Source organism: Pseudophryne corroboree, chromosome 7, assembly GCF_028390025.1.
Source record: "Pseudophryne corroboree isolate aPseCor3 chromosome 7, aPseCor3.hap2, whole genome shotgun sequence".
NCBI classification, from domain to species: domain Eukaryota; kingdom Metazoa; phylum Chordata; class Amphibia; order Anura; family Myobatrachidae; genus Pseudophryne; species Pseudophryne corroboree.
Genome location: NC_086450.1, coordinates 239,540,571 through 239,556,317, shown reverse-complemented (window position 1 = coordinate 239,556,317; position 15,747 = coordinate 239,540,571). Strand labels below are relative to the sequence as shown.

The 15,747-nt window shown below is 47.3% G+C and overlaps 1 protein-coding gene across 5 annotated transcripts in view; it reads left to right on the top strand.

Annotated features, from left to right (window-relative positions):
- Positions 1-15,747, top strand: part of HSPBAP1 (HSPB1 associated protein 1) — a 336,513-nt gene that overhangs the window by 32,786 nt on the left and 287,980 nt on the right. The window contains exon 1 of one of the 5 annotated variants that reach the window (XM_063934054.1): positions 4,779-4,853. The exons of the other annotated variants lie outside the window; for them this stretch is intronic. The gene's annotated coding sequence lies outside the window, so the exon portion shown is untranslated. Of the gene's footprint in view, positions 1-4,778; positions 4,854-15,747 lie in introns of those variants that run through there. 5 annotated transcript variants of the gene reach the window in all.

Here is a 15,747-nt window from a genome sequence, read left to right as displayed (position 1 = left end):
TGCTTCAAAAGCTTCAGCCTTGTCAGTAGTTGCTCGCAGAGCAGTCTGGCTACGTACCTGGAAGGCAGATGCGGAATCCAAGAAGGAATTGGGAGCTTTGCCTTTTGTAGGTAATATATTATTTGGAAAACCGTTATCGGATATCCTAGAATCAGAGGCTGAATCGAAAAAGGTCAGATTTCCGGCTACCTATAACCCTAAGTACAAGGGTTTAAAATTTTGCTCCTTTCGTTGGCAAAGCAAAGCGAAAGCAAAAGAGGAGCCTAAACAACCCCAGTTTAAATCCAGGGGTAGGAAGCAGTGGGCTAGCAAGAAGCCAGCTTCCAAACCTGAACAGAAACCCTCCGCCTGAAGAGACGGGCCTCCGCCCTGAGGATTCCAGGGTTGGGGGCCGACTCCTTCTTTTTGCACACATTTGGCAACAGTCAACAGCAGATGCTTGGGTGCAGAAGGTAGTATCTCAGGGGTATGGGTTCCCATTCAGGAGGCAGCCTCCTCAAAGATTTATTTGCACCAGCCCGTCTCATATAGAGTAGAAGGCCAATGCCCTGCAAGAAGCAGTCCAAAAATGACTGCAGACAGGTGTGATTGTCCCAGTACCTCCATCACAAAGGGGACAGGGGTTTTACTCCAATCTATTTCTAATCCAGAAACCAAATGGGTCATATCGACCAATTCTAAATCTGAAAATGTTGAACAGATACATATGGATCCCGAAGTTCCACATGGAGACGCTACGCTCCATAATGCTGGCTATGGAACCGGGAGATTACATGGTATCTCTGGATGTACGGGATGCTTACCTACATGTGCCTATAGCACTGTGACATCAGTGTTACCTCAGGTTTGCCATCCTCCAGGAACATTTCCAGTTCCAAGCTCTGCCTTTCGGGCTAGCTACAGCACCCAGGGTGTTTACCAAGATAATGGTGGTTATGGCAGTTTGTCTGCGCAAACAGGGGATAAGAATATTCCCATATCTCGACGACCTGTTAATCTTAGCACAGTCGCAAGATTTACTGTTGAGCCATCTTCAACAGACGATAGTTTGTTTACAGAGACACGGGTGGCTCATAAATTGGGAAAAGTCGTCCCTGAATCCATCACAGCGGATGGTCATTTGGGGGCCATATTGGATTCAGACCTACAGAAAGTTCTCTTACCAGAGAAAAAGATAATCAGGGTGCAGGTCATAACGCAGGAAGCGTTGCAAGCCCAGACAATGTCAGTCCATGCAGCAATGCGACTGTTTGGTCTGATGGTATCCACCATCGACATGGTGGAATATGCGCAATTCCACTCCAGACCATTGCAGCACCTTATTCTGACCAAATGGAACGGAAATCATCAGACGATAAAAAAGCAGATGATAAAGATTCCAGTAGACGTAAAAAGGTCTCTAGCGTGGTGGCTACAGACAGACCATTTAAACAAGGGGAGACCCTTTTGGATAAAAGAGTGGCAAGTCCTGACAACAGATGCCAGCCTGCAAGGCTGGGGGGCGGTACTCGGAAGCCTATGGTTTCAGGGAAAATGGACCGCAAGGGAAAGTCGCCTGCCAATAAATCTGTTGGAGATAAGGGCCATTTACTTGGCTCTAGTTCAGGCAAAGGACAGTCTACAAGGAAGACCAGTCCAGATTCGCTCAGACAATGCGACGGCAGTAGCATACCTCAATCATCAAGGAGGAACTCACAGCAGGAGTCTGATGGAAGAAGTATCTCCCATTCTACAATGGGCAGAACTCCATCTCCCGGCATTGTCAGCAGTATTTGTCCCGGGTGTACTAAACTGGGAAGTAGATTTTCTCAGTCAGCACACAATTCAGGAAACCGAATGGGCACTACACCCAGAAGTGTTTCAGACACTGGTGAACAGATGGGGGTCTACCGGAGATAGACCTTATGGCGTCTCGTCTAAACAACAAAGTTCCGATGTACGGATCAAGAACAAGGGACCCAGGAGCGGTTCTGGTAGATGCACTGTCAGTAGAATGGAGGTTTCAGCTGGCGTATCTGTTCCCTCCAATATCTCTGTTACCCAGAGTAGTGAGAAAGATAAAACAGGCAAAAGGAGCAATCATTCTAATAGCTCCAGCTTGGCCAAGAAGGCATTGGTACACAGATCTGTTGAGAATGTCCGTGGAAGCACTGATACTGCTCCCTCAACGTCCAGATCTATTAATGCAGGGTCCTTGTTGTCACAGTCATCTGGATCGCCTGTCTTTGACGGCGTGGCTGTTGAAACCTCTATTTTAGAGGCTAAAGGATTTTCAAAGCAAGTAATCCAAACCATGCTTAGAGCAAGAAAGCCTTCTTCGGCCCGTGTGTATCATAGAATATGGCAAGCCTATATTCATTGGTGTTCTGGAAAAAATTACAATCCGAGATCTTTTAAAGTAGTTAGGATTTTGGATTTCCTGCAGGCAGGATTGGATAAAGGGTTAGGGTGCAAGTCTCAGCGTTGACTGTATGGTTTCAGCAGAAGATTGCTGACCTACAGGATGCACGTACGTTTTTCCAAGGAGTAGTACATATTCAACCTCCATTTGTTCCTCCAGCAGCTCCCTGGGATTTGAATTTAGTTCTTAAATTTCTCCAGGGTCCTTTGTTTGAACCACTTGAGAGAGCAGATCTTAAGTGGTTAACGGTTAAAGTTCTTTTTTTACTGGCAATGGCATCAGCCAGAAGAGTGTCAGATTTAGGTGCGTTATCATGTAAGTCTCCTTTCCTAAAATTTTTTCCAGACAGAGCAGTTCTCAGAACGAGATCTAGTTATCTTCCAAAGGTGGTATCAAAGTTTCACTTGAATGAAGAGATTGTAGTCCCAGCTTTTCAGGTACCGGGACTATCTGCGGGAGAAGCGTCGCTGGACGTGGTCCGGGCTTTAAGAATCTACATAGATCGTACCAGTGCCATCAGGAAAACAGATTACCTCTTCATCCTCTACGGATTCCATAGAAGAGGATGGCCTGCTAGTAAACAGACGCTGGCGAGATGGCTCCGAATGGTAATATCTGAAGCTTATTCTCATGCAGATCTCCCTATTCCGGCTAATGTCTCTGCACAGTCTACACGTAAGGTAGGTCCTTCTTGGGCAGCACAACAGGGTGCTTCAGCAGAACAGATATGTAAGGCAGCCACCTGGTCTTCCATAAACACATACATCAGACATTATGCCTTGGACACTTTTGCCTCTCATGACGCAGACTTCGGGCGGAAGGTCCTCCTATGCAATCAGGAGCGTCCCCACCACTAAAATGGCTTTGGGAATCCCAATGTTATCCTGTGGATAATCCTGTGGACCCAGCCAGAGAAATGAACGATATGGTAAGAACTTACCGTTGATAACGTGATTTCTCTTATGTCCACAGGGATCCCACCCTGACGCATCTGATTTGAGGATCTAGACAATCACTAAAACCTCTTCCTTCTTGTATGGAAGGGTGTGCATGTGTGTTCTTATCGCCTAACAGGTCTCTGCCTGATGATGTTCCTGCCTAAAATCGCTGTGGAAAGAACTGATCCGACTGAGTTAGTGGGCGGGACTATATGGTGAGGCCCGATGCATCCTGGGAGGCCAGAAAGCTCGTGACCATGTTGGTGCCATTTTCGCTGTCGCTCGACAATATCCCAATGTTATCCTGTGGACATAAGAGAAATCACGTTATCAACGGTAAGTTCTTACCATAACGTTCATTTCTCTGTGATTTTTAGTCACCATATACCTCTTGAATTCCCTGTTTGTGCTGTTACACTGCACAGGGGGTACTTGTCAGGTATTGTGCTGCTGATATTGTACTGGGTTGCCCTGCATTGAGCTTTTGAATATGTCAGCTACAAAGGGCAATGGTGCTTGGGCTGATCCCACAGTGTGTGGTGGTGACGCTGCAGACACATTTGAGGAAAATATAGCAGCTGAGGGTTCAGGTTCTGGGCTCCTTACCCCCCTAGTGGGATCGTAGCATCAGGGGTTCAAAATGACCCGCCTTGGGCTACTTTCTCCACGCTATTGAATATGCTGGTAACTAGACTAATGCCCCCTATGGGACCTCCTGTGCTGGTACAGCCGCTTATGGTACCCGCGGTTAACCCGCCATGGGCAGATCAACTGCCTGCTCAGTTACAGCAGTTGAACCAATCACTGACTACTCAGAAGTCTAACCCTCGCCCGCCTAAGACCAAGGGGTACTCCAAGCGGGCCATTACTTCCTCACAATCCACCAACGTCCCAGACACCTCATCTGAGGAGGATTGCGTTTATACTGACCCCACAGATTCTGATCCTGATGCTTCTGATGGGGAAGCTGTTTCACAGGTGGATGTTCCTGACTTGTTGGAGGCTATCGGGTTCATTCTTCAAATTACTGATGACCCGGAGCCTGATGCTGCCCCTAAGAAACCAGACAGATTTAAACGTCAGAAAGTGGTTAAACTAGTTTCTTTTTCATCCACTAGGGGTCACTGGAGTACTCTTGGGATATGGACGGCCTCCACAGGAAGTAGGCACTGAATAAATTAATTTTGAAACTACACCTCCCCTCCATATCCCTGAGTACCTCAGTGTTTTTTCTGTGCTCGACACAGTTAGTAGGCTTGTGGCTTTGCTGCCACAGAGGTCCACATTTCATTGGAATTTTTTCTAAGTTTTTTCTTTTTTCAACGATTTACCACATCCCTTCTTCCCTTCCAATAGGCGTGGGTTCGGGATAGTGAAGGCTGCTTTAGCAGCTGTGGGTGTCGGTCCTCTCTAAAATGAGCTCCCTCACTACCACGTGCAGGACTAAAACCTGCAGTTAAGGCTGGACGGAACTTACAGAGAAGCCCCGTCATAGCCCTCACCACAGGGTCCAGGTATGTTGAACGGGGCGGTCAGCTCACGCTGCCGCCCCACTGTGTGGGATACTGTGTGTGTGTGTGTGTGTGTGTGTGTGTGTGTGTGTGTGTGTGTGTGGTCCCCCGCCGCTCTGAGCTGCGTCAGCCACATGGTTTTAAGCATAGGCCGCTCCATGAGTAACTTTGCTGCCACAGTGATGTTCCCTGCACACAGAAATGTCAGGGTCACTGGATAAAAGATCATGATTCAACTCTTATTGATAAAGGGAATACAGCAGCGCTGCATATGTATTACAATAGGCTATGAAGTCTTTGTTAAAACAGGATACAAGTTACATGTGCAGGTTTGAGTGCAACATAAGATGTTTATTAAATCTGCCTACATAATTATAAGTCGGCACTTTGTGTTATACTGTGAGCATGGGGACATATTAACCATGCTTCCTGTTTTCCTGTTGTATTTCCAGAATTTCCTGTGTTACATCTCTCCTCCATTGAAGGCGCAGGGGTGTTAAGGGGAATTTGGGATCGGGCATATTGCTGGCATGCACTGCACTTGGCCAGATATATATTTATAGAGACACCTTAGTGCTATTTACTGAGTCGTGCAAGTTGTTGTTGTTTTTTTTTGTATTGTCTGTCTGCATGAGTAAGACACCAGCAATTACTAATAAGCAGTTTCCCTGCCATGTCTAAAATATGGGTATACACTTACTAATTATTTATTTCATAAACTGTTTATAATGATCCTAAAGACTGCAAATCTTAATCATGGCTGTGGCAGCCAAATACTGGCTTTGTTCACTGTTGTAAAGTAAGATATGATATATCAATTGGTCAGCACATGGTGCTTATAAAACAGTGGGGTATATGCAATTGCGGTCGAATTCCCGAAATTGTCGAATTTCGGGTCATTTTCGACCAAAAAAAAAAATCGCCTATGCAATTCAGTGCTTTCCGACCAAAAAACGGACTTTCAAAATTCGACTTTTTGAAATTCGACTTTTTGCAAATTCGACTTTTCTGCAATGATACAAGTGCTGCAATTCGACCAAAGCATATTCAATTCAAGTTTGGAAATTCGACAGCAGTGCTTTTAGACAGCAAATTCGTCATTTTCAATCCGCCACACTTTGGAGGGTGAAAACAAATAAAAAAATTTTAAACATGTTTTTTTTTGTGTTTTTTTGGGGGGGAATAGCAGATCTATTTATATTAGAAGGGATTAGGTACTTTTTTTTTTTTTTTTTGGAGGCACAAATATTATTTATATATTTTTTAAAATATTTTTTTTTTTTTTTTATGCTGGAACGGTGAAATCATAAAAAAAAATGGCGTGGGGTCCCCCCTCCAAAGCATAACCAGCCTCGGGCTCTTCGAGCTGGTCCTGGTTCTAAAAATGTGGGGAAAAAATTGACAGGGGATCCCCCGTATTTTTAAAACCAGCACCGGGCTCTGCGCCTGGTGCTGGTGCCAAAAATACGGGGGACAAAAAGAGTAGGGGTCCCCCGTATTTTTAACACCAGCATCGGGCTCCACTAGCTGGACAGATAATGCCACAGCCGGGGGTCACTTTTATGCCGTGCCCTGCGGCCGTGGCATTAAATATCCAACTAGTCACCCCTGGCCGGGGTACCCTGGGGGAGTGGGGACCCCTTCAATCAAGGGGTCCCCCCCCCCCCAGCCACCGAAGGGCCAGGGGTGAAGCCCGAGGCTGTCCCCCCCATCCAATGGGCTGCGGATGGGGGGGCTGATAGCCTTTTGTGATAATAAAAAGATATTGTTTTTTCCAGTAGTACTACAAGTCCCAGCAAGCCTCCCCCGCAAGCTGGTACTTGGAGAACCACAAGTACCAGCATGCGGGAGAAAAACGGGCCCGCTGGTACCTGTAGTACTACTGGGGAAAAAATACCCAAATAAAAACAGGACACACACACCGTCGACAGTAAAACTTTATTTCATACGTCGACACACACATACTTACCTATGTTCACACGCCGACATCGGTCCTCTTCTCCATGTAGAATCCACGGATACCTGAAAAGAAAAGATCAATATACTCACCTCAGCCATGGTCCAGAGATAAATCCACGTACTTGGCAAAAAAACAAACCGAACACCCGCTCCATGCCGGACTGAAAGGGGTCCCATGCTGACACATGGGACACCTTTCCACGAATGAGACCTGTCAGTGACAGCTGTCACAGAAAGGTCTCTAAGCCAATCAGGAAGCGCAACTTCGTTGCGCTCACCTGATTGGCTGTTCGCTGTCTGTACTGTGACAGCACATCGCAAAGCCGCTCCATTACTTTCAATGGTGGGAACTTAGCGGCTAGCGGTAAGGTCACCCGCCGGTCAGCGGCTGACCGGCGGGTGACCCCACCGCTACCCGCAAAGTTCCCACCATTGAAAGTAATGGAGCGGCTTTGCGATGTGCTGTCACAGTACAGACAGCGAACAGCCAATCAGGTGAGCGCCACGGAAGTAGCGCTTCCTGATTGGCTGAAGGGACGTCAGTGACAGGAGTCACGTGATGTCCCGGCATTCGGGAGAAAGGGGTCTGATGTGAAAACATTGGACCCCTTTCTAGTCCGGTATGGAGCGGGTTTTTGCGTGTTTTTTTTTTTAAACAAGTACGTGGATTTTACTCTCTGGACGTGGATTTATCTCTGGACGCTGGAAGGTGAGTATAATTTTTTCACAGGTACCCTCGGATCGTCGGAGACCGTGGCAGTCGGCGTGTCAACATAGGTAAGTATGTGTGTGTCGGTAGTGTGTAATAAAGTTTTACTATCAAGGTGTGTGTGTCCTGTTTTTATTTGGGTATTTTTTTCCCAGTAGTACTACAGGTTCCAGCGGACCCGTTTTTCTCCCGCATGCTGGTACTTGTGGTTCTCCAAGTACCAGCTTGCGGGGGAGGCTTGCTGGGACTTGTAGTACTACTGGAAAAAACAATATCTTTTAATTTTCACAAAGGCTATCAGCCCCCCCATCCGCAGCCCATTGGATGGGGGGGGGGACAGCCTCGGGCTTCACCCCTGGCCCTTGGGTGGCTGGGGGGGGGACCCCTTGATTGAAGGGGTCCCCACTCCCCCAGGGTACCCCGGCCAGGGGTGACTAGTTGGATATTTAATGCCACGGCCGCAGGGCACGGCATAAAAGTGACCCCCGGCTGTGGCATTATCTGTCCAGCTAGTGGAGCCCGATGCTGGTGTTAAAAATACGGGGGACCCCTACTCTTTTTGTCCCCCGTATTTTTGGCACCAGCATCAGGCGCAGAGCCCGGTGCTGGTTTTAAAAATACGGGGGATCCCTGGCCAATTTTTCCCCTGCATTTTTAGAACCAGGACCAGCTCAAAGAGCCCGAGGCTGGTTATGCTTTGGGGGGGGACCCCACGCCATTTTTTTTTCGGGTTTTTCACGATTTTTCCCGTTTTTTAAAATCGCGGCAAAATCCGCCAAATCGGCCGATTTTCGCCCGCGACCCTGGCGAATCCGTTTTTCATTGAATATGGTGAATTCCGGAAGCCACCTTCCGGAATTCACCTGGCGAATTTGGTCGAATTTGAAAAACGGCGAAAATTGCCGCGAATTCGACCGCAATTGCATATACCCCAGTATCTGTGGAGCACTGCAAAGCCTGCAGCAGCTTTGGCTTAATTCACTTGGCCACACCACACTGGATACGCCCAATCTCATCTGATTTTGGAAGCTAAGCAGTGTTGGGCCTGATTAGCCACCTGGGAGTACAAGGTGCTGTAGGTATTTTTAATCTACAGCCACACCACTCTGGATACGCCCAAACTCATCTGAGCTTGGAAGCTAAGCAATGTTGCATAGTGTTTTGCCATCTGGGGGAAACTGGTGATCCAACTAGATTGCATACTAATACATGCTAGTTCAAAAAAAAAATAGCTCAGTTGGGGCTTACACTATCAATATAAACCTACCATAGGTTTAACAGTCAGGATAGCTCTCCAGAGGCTGCTCCCAAGAGCGCGCTCCCGGCGCCGGCCACTAGATAGGGCCCATTAACTAAGCTGTGGTTAAGCAGCAGTCATCTCAGGTTTTAAGCCTGTGTGAGGTCACATTTAGTTTCAGACTTCTAAAAAATGTATTATACCTCTGTATCAGGACATATCTGGATATTTGTATATAGGTATATAATATATATATATATATATATATATAAAGGTCTGAGTATGTGTGAATATACATTGTTGTATGTATGTGTAGATAGAGATATATATATATATATCTATCTATCTATTTATATAATATGCTGACATTAAAAATCTATTTTGCAGTAAGCAAGACTAATTGGTCAGCACACAGTGCTTATTAAACAGTATCTGTTGAGCACATCAAACATGGTGAGTTCAGGCCTCATCTGCAGCAGCTTTGCTTATTGTTTTTACAGGTGGCTCTGTAGCTAAGTGGTTAGGCCAGAGGTTCCCAAACTGTGTGCCGTGGCTCCCTGGGGTGCCTCGGGACACTAACAGGGGTGCCCTGGGTTGGTGGTCCAGGACCAATTCAAATTATTCATGGTCAATATAATGGGCAAAACCAGTGCTGGTGGCTGCCAGTCATAAAATATGTGGCCAAACAGAAGAAAATCTTGTCCCTCACCACACAACTGACCCTAAGGATGACATATAAACACATTCTACTTAATGTAATATTTCTTTCTAAATTTCTCAATAAGAAATTTCTCTATCGTCCTAGTGGATGCTGGGGTTCCTGAAAGGACCATGGGGAATAGCGGCTCCGCAGGAGACAGGGCACAAAAGTAAAGCTTTCCGATCAGGTGGTGTGCACTGGCTCCTCCCCCCATGACCCTCCTCCAAGCCAGTTAGATTTTTGTGCCCGGCCGAGAAGGGTGCAATCTAGGTGGCTCTCCTAAAGAGCTGCTTAGAAAAGTTTAGCTTAGGTTTTTTATTTTACAGTGAGTCCTGCTGGCAACAGGATCACTGCAACGAGGGACTTAGGGGAGAAGAAGTGAACTCACCTGCGTGCAGGATGGATTGGCTTCTTGGCTACTGGACATCAGCTCCAGAGGGACGATCACAGGTACAGCCTGGATGGTCACCGGAGCCTTGCCGCCGGCCCCCTTGCAGATGCTGAAGTAAGAAGAGGTCCAGAATCGGCGGCAGAAGACTCCTCAGTCTTCTAAAGGTAGCGCACAGCACTGCAGCTGTGCGCCATTTTCCTCTCAGCACACTTCACACGGCAGTCACTGAGGGTGCAGGGCGCTGGGAGGGGGGCGCCCTGGGAGGCAAAATGAATACCTATTTTGGCTAAAAATACCTCACATATAGCCTCCGGAGGCTATATGGAGATATTTAACCCCTGCCAGAATCCGTTAAGAGCGGGAGACGAGGCCGCCGAAAAAGGGGCGGGGCCTATCTCCTCAGCACACAGCGCCATTTTCCCTCACAGAAAGGCTGGAGGGAAGGCTCCCAGGCTCTCCCCTGCACTGCACTACAGAAACAGGGTTAAAACAGAGAGGGGGGGCACTAATTTGGCGTTAGAAATATATAAAAAAGATGCTATAAGGGAAAACACTTATATAAGGTTGTCCCTATATAATTATAGCGTTTTTGGTGTGTGCTGGTAAACTCTCCCTCTGTCTCTCCAAAGGGCTAGTGGGTCCTGTCCTCTATCAGAGCATTCCCTGTGTGTGTGCTGTGTGTCGGTACGTGTGTGTCGACATGTATGAGGACGATGTTGGTGAGGAGGCGGAGCAATTGCCTGTAATGGTGATGTCACTCTCTAGGGAGTCGACACCGGAATGGATGGCTTATTTAGGGAATTACGTGATAATGTCAACACGCTGCAAGGTCGGTTGACGACATGAGACGGCCGACAAACAATTAGTACCGGTCCAGACGTCTCAAAAACACCGTCAGGGGTTTTAAAACGCCCGTTTACTTTAGTCGGTCGACACAGACACAGACAGGGACACTGAATCCAGTGTCGACGGTGAATAAACAAACGTATTCCTTATTAGGGCCACACGTTAAAGGCAATGAAGGAGGTGTTACATATTTCTGATACTACAAGTACCACAAAAGAGGGTATTATGTGGGATGTGAAAAAACTACCGTAGTTTTTCCTGAATCAGATAAATTAAATAAAGTGTGTGATGATGCGTGGGTTCCCCCCGATAGAAAATTATGGGCGGTATACCCTTTCCCGCCAGAAGTTAGGGCGCGTTGGGAAACACCCCTTAGGGTGGATAAGGCGCTCACACGCTTATCAAAACAAGTGGCGGTACCGTCTATAGATAGGGCCGTCCTCAAGGACCAGCTGACAGGAGGCTGGAAAATATCATAAAAAGTATATACACACATACTGGTGTTATACTGCGACCAGCGATCGCCTCAGCCTGGATGTGCAGAGCTGGGGTGGCTTGGTCGGATTCCCTGACTAAAAATATTGATACCCTTGACAGGGACAGTATTTTATTGACTATAGAGCATTTAAAGGATGCATTTCTATATATGCGAGATGCACAGAGGGATATTTGCACTCTGGCATCAAGAGTAAATGCGATGTCCATATCTGCCAGAAGATGTTATGGACACGACAGTGGTCAGGTGATGCAGATTCCAAACGGCACAAAGGTGTATTGCCGTATAAAGGAAAAGGAGTTATTTGGGGTCGGTCCATCGGACCTGGTGGCCACGGCAACTGCTGGAAAATCCGCCGTTTTTACCCTAAGTCACATCTCTGCAGAAAAAGACACCGTCTTTTCAGCCTCAGTCCTTTCGTCCCTATAAGATCATATCTGCCCAGGGATAGAGGAAAGGGAAGAAGACTGCAGCAGGCAGCCCATTCCCAGGAACAGAAGCGTTCCACCGCTTCTGACAAGTTCTCAGCATGGCGCTGAGACCGTACAGGACCCCTGGATCCTACAAGTAGTATCCCAGGGGTACAGATTGGAATGTCGAGACGTTTCCCCTTCGCAGGCTCCTGAAGTCTGCTTTACCAAGGTCTCCCTCCGACAAGGAGGCAGTATGGAAAAAATTCACAAGCTGTATTCCCAGCAGGTGATAATTAAATTACCCCTCCTACTACAAGAAAAGGGGTATTATTCCACACTATATTGTGGTACTGAAGCCAGAAGGCTAGGTGAGACTTATTCTAAAAAAAAAAATTTTTTGAACACTTACAAAGGTTCAAATCAAGATGGAGTCACTCAGAGCAGTGATAACGAACCAGGAAGAAGGGGACTATATAGTGTCCCGGGACATCAGGGATGCTTACCTCTATGTCCCAAATTTGCCCTTCTCACTAAGGGTACCTCAGGTTCGTGGTGCAGAACTGTCACTATCAGTTTCAGACGCTGCCGTTTGGATTGTCCACGGCACCCCGGGTCTTTACCAAGGTAATGGCCGAAATGATGATTCTTCTTCGAAGAAAAGGCGTCTTAATTATCCCTTACTTGGACGATCTCCTGATAAGGGCATAGTCCAGGGAACAGTTGGAGGTCGGAGTAGCACTATCTCGGATACTGCTACAACAGCACGGGTGGATTCTAAATATTCCAAAATCGCAGCTGATCCCGACGACACGTCTGCTGTGCCTAGGGATGATTCTGGACACAGTCCAGAAAAAGGTGTTTCTCCCGGAAGAGAAAGCCAGGGAGTTATCCGAGCTAGTCAGGAACCTCCTAAAAACAGTGCATCATTGCACAAGGGTCCTGGTAAAAATGGTGGCTTCCTACGAAGCAATTCCATTCGGCAGATTTCACGCAAGAACTTTTCAGTGGGATCTGCTGGACAAATGGTCCGGATCGCATCTTCAGATGCATCAGCGGATAACCCTATATCCAAGGACAAGGGTGTCTCTCCTGTGGTGGTTATAGAGTGCTCATCTTCTAGAGGGCCGCAGATTCGGCATTCAGGATTAGATGCTGGTGACCACGGAGCCCAGCCCGAGAGGCTGGGGAGCAGTCACACAAGGAAAAAATTTCCAGGGAGTGTGATCAAGTCTGGAGACTTTTCTCCACATAAATATACTGGAGCTAAGGGTAAATTTATAATGCTCTAAGCTTAGCAAGACCTCTGCTTCAAGGTCAGCCGGTATTGATCCAGTGGGAAAAACATCACGGCAGTCGCCCACGTAAACAGACAGGGCGACACAAGAAGCAGGAGGGCAATGGCAAAAACTGCAAGGACTTTTCGCTGGGCGGAAAATCATGTGATAGCACTGTCAGCAGTGTTTCATCCCGGGAATGGAAACTGGGAAGCAGACTTCCTCAGCAGGCACGACCTCCACCCGGGAGAGTGGAAACTTCATCGGGAAGTTTTTTCCACATGATTGTAAACCGTTGGGAAATACCAAAGGTGGACATGATGGCGTCCCGTCTGAACAAAAAACGGGACAGGTATTGCGCCAGGTCAAGAGACCCTCAGGCAATAGCTGTGGACGTTCTGGTAACACCGTGGGTGTACCAGTCGGTGTATGTGTTCCCTCCTCTGCTTCTCATACCTAAGGTGCTGAGAATTATAAGACGTAGAGGAGTAAGAACTATACTCATGGCTCCGGATTGGCCAAGAAGGACTTGGTACCCGGAACTTCAAGAGATGCTTACAGAGGTCTCATGGCCTCTGCCGCTAAGAAGGGACTTGCTTCAGCAAGTACCATGTCTGTTCCAAGACTTACCGCAGCTGCGTTTGTCGGCATGGCGGTGGAAAGCCGGATCCTAAGGGAAAAAGGCATTCCGGAAGAGGTCATTCCTACCCTGGTCAAAGCCAGAAAGGAGGTGACCGCACAACATTATCACCACATGTGGCGAAAATATGTTGCGTGGTGTGAGGCCAGGAAGGCCCCACAAAGAAATTTCAACTCGGTCGTTTCCTGCATTTCCTGCAAACAGGAGTGTCTATGGGCCTCAAATTGGGGTCCATTAAGGTTCAAATTTCGGCCCTGTCGATTTTCTTCCAGAAAGAATTGGCTTCAGTTCCTGAAGTCCAGAAGTTTGTCAAGGGAGTATTGCATATACAACCCCCTTTTGTGCCTCCAGTGGCACTGTGGGATCTCAACGTAGTTCTGGGATTCCTCAAATCACATTGGTTTAAAACCAGTCAAATCTGTGGATTTGAAGCATCTCACATGAAAAGTGACCATGCTCTTGGCCCTGGCCTGGACCAGGCGAGTGTCAAATTGGTGGTTTTTTCTCAAAAAAGCCCATATCTGTTTGTCCATTCGGACAGGGCAGAGCTGCGGACTCGTCCCCAGTTCTCTCCCTAAGGTGGTGTCAGTGTTTCACCTGAACCAGCTTATTGTGGTGCCTTGCACCTACTAGGGACTTGGAGGACTCCAAGTTGCTAGATGTTGTCAGGGCCCTGAAAATATGTTCCAGGACGGCTGGAGTCAGGAAAACTGACTTGCTGTTATCCTGTATGCACCCAACAAACTGGGTGCTCTTGCTTCTAAGCAGACTATTGCTAGTTGGATGTGTAATACAATTCAGCTTGCACATTCTGTGGCAGGCCTGCCACAGCCAAAATATGTAAATGCCCATTCCACAAGGAAGGTGGGCTCATCTTGGGCGGCTGCCCGAGGGGTCTCGGCTTTACAACTTTGCCGAGCAGCTACTTGGTCAGGGGCAAACACGTTTGCTAAATTCTACAAATTTGATACCCTGGCTAAGGAGGAACTGGAGTTCTCTCATTCGGTGCTGCAGAGTCATCCGCACTCTCCCGCCCGTTTGGGAGCTTTGGTATAATCCCCATGGTCCTTTCAGGAACCCCAGCATCCACTAGGACGATAGAGAAAATAAGAATTTACTTACCGATAATTCTATTTCTCGGAGTCCGTAGTGGATGCTGGGCGCCCATCCCAAGTGCGGATTATCTGCAATACTTGTACATAGTTACAAAAATCGGGTTATTATTGTTGTGAGCCATCTTTTCAGAGGCTCCGCTGTTATCATACTGTTAACTGGGTTTAGATCACAAGTTGTACGGTGTGATTGGTGTGGCTGGTATGAGTCTTACCCGGGATTCAAAATTCCTCCCTTATTGTGTACGCTCGTCCGGGCACAGTACCTAACTGGCTTGGAGGAGGGTCATGGGGGGAGGAGCCAGTGCACACCACCTGATCGGAAAGCTTTACTTTTGTGCCCTGTCTCCTGCGGAGCCGCTATTCCCCATGGTCCTTTCAGGAACCCCAGCATCCACTACGGACTCCGAGAAATAGAATTATCGGTAAGTAAATTCTTATTTTTTGGCCTAGGGGTGCCGTGAAAAAAATTCTGATATTCTAGGGCGCCATGATTCAAAAAAGTTTGGAAACCACTGGGTTAGGCTTTCCGGCCACAGTGAACATTGTGATTGCATGGACGCTGGTTCAGATCCTGGTTTAACAGGTGTTAAAAAAAAAAAAAAAAAAAAACATGGTAGGACACCATTTTTTTCTTTTAACGTTACTTCCTGGTTCTTTCCCGGAGGTTGCTGCTCTACAACACTTAGCATCTGGAGGAGCGGATTGTTGTTAGGAGTTTAATTTATTAATTGTTTTTTGTACAGCATGACTCTACAGGAAGATTCACTATTGCTGGTAACCACATGCACGGTAATGCAGGTTAATACACACGTTACTTCCGTGGTGTACTTACTGGTTGGAGTACATGATCACTAAGTCTAATGCATAGTCAAACAAGCAGCTTCGCTGCAAAGTCGGTCACACAGTGTGTCGGACAAATACGAATCTGGGCCAGTGGTGCAATGTATAACGCATCTATAGATAACAAGATTGTAGGTTCGTCTCCTACCTGGCTCGTTTAAGTTGTCGTGATCGTATAGTGGTTTGTGCTCTGCGTAAAAACTGCACAGACAGACCCTTACCGGTCCTCTTTTGGGGGAATGCGGGGGCATGTACTGCCTGAGTGGAAAAAAATAAT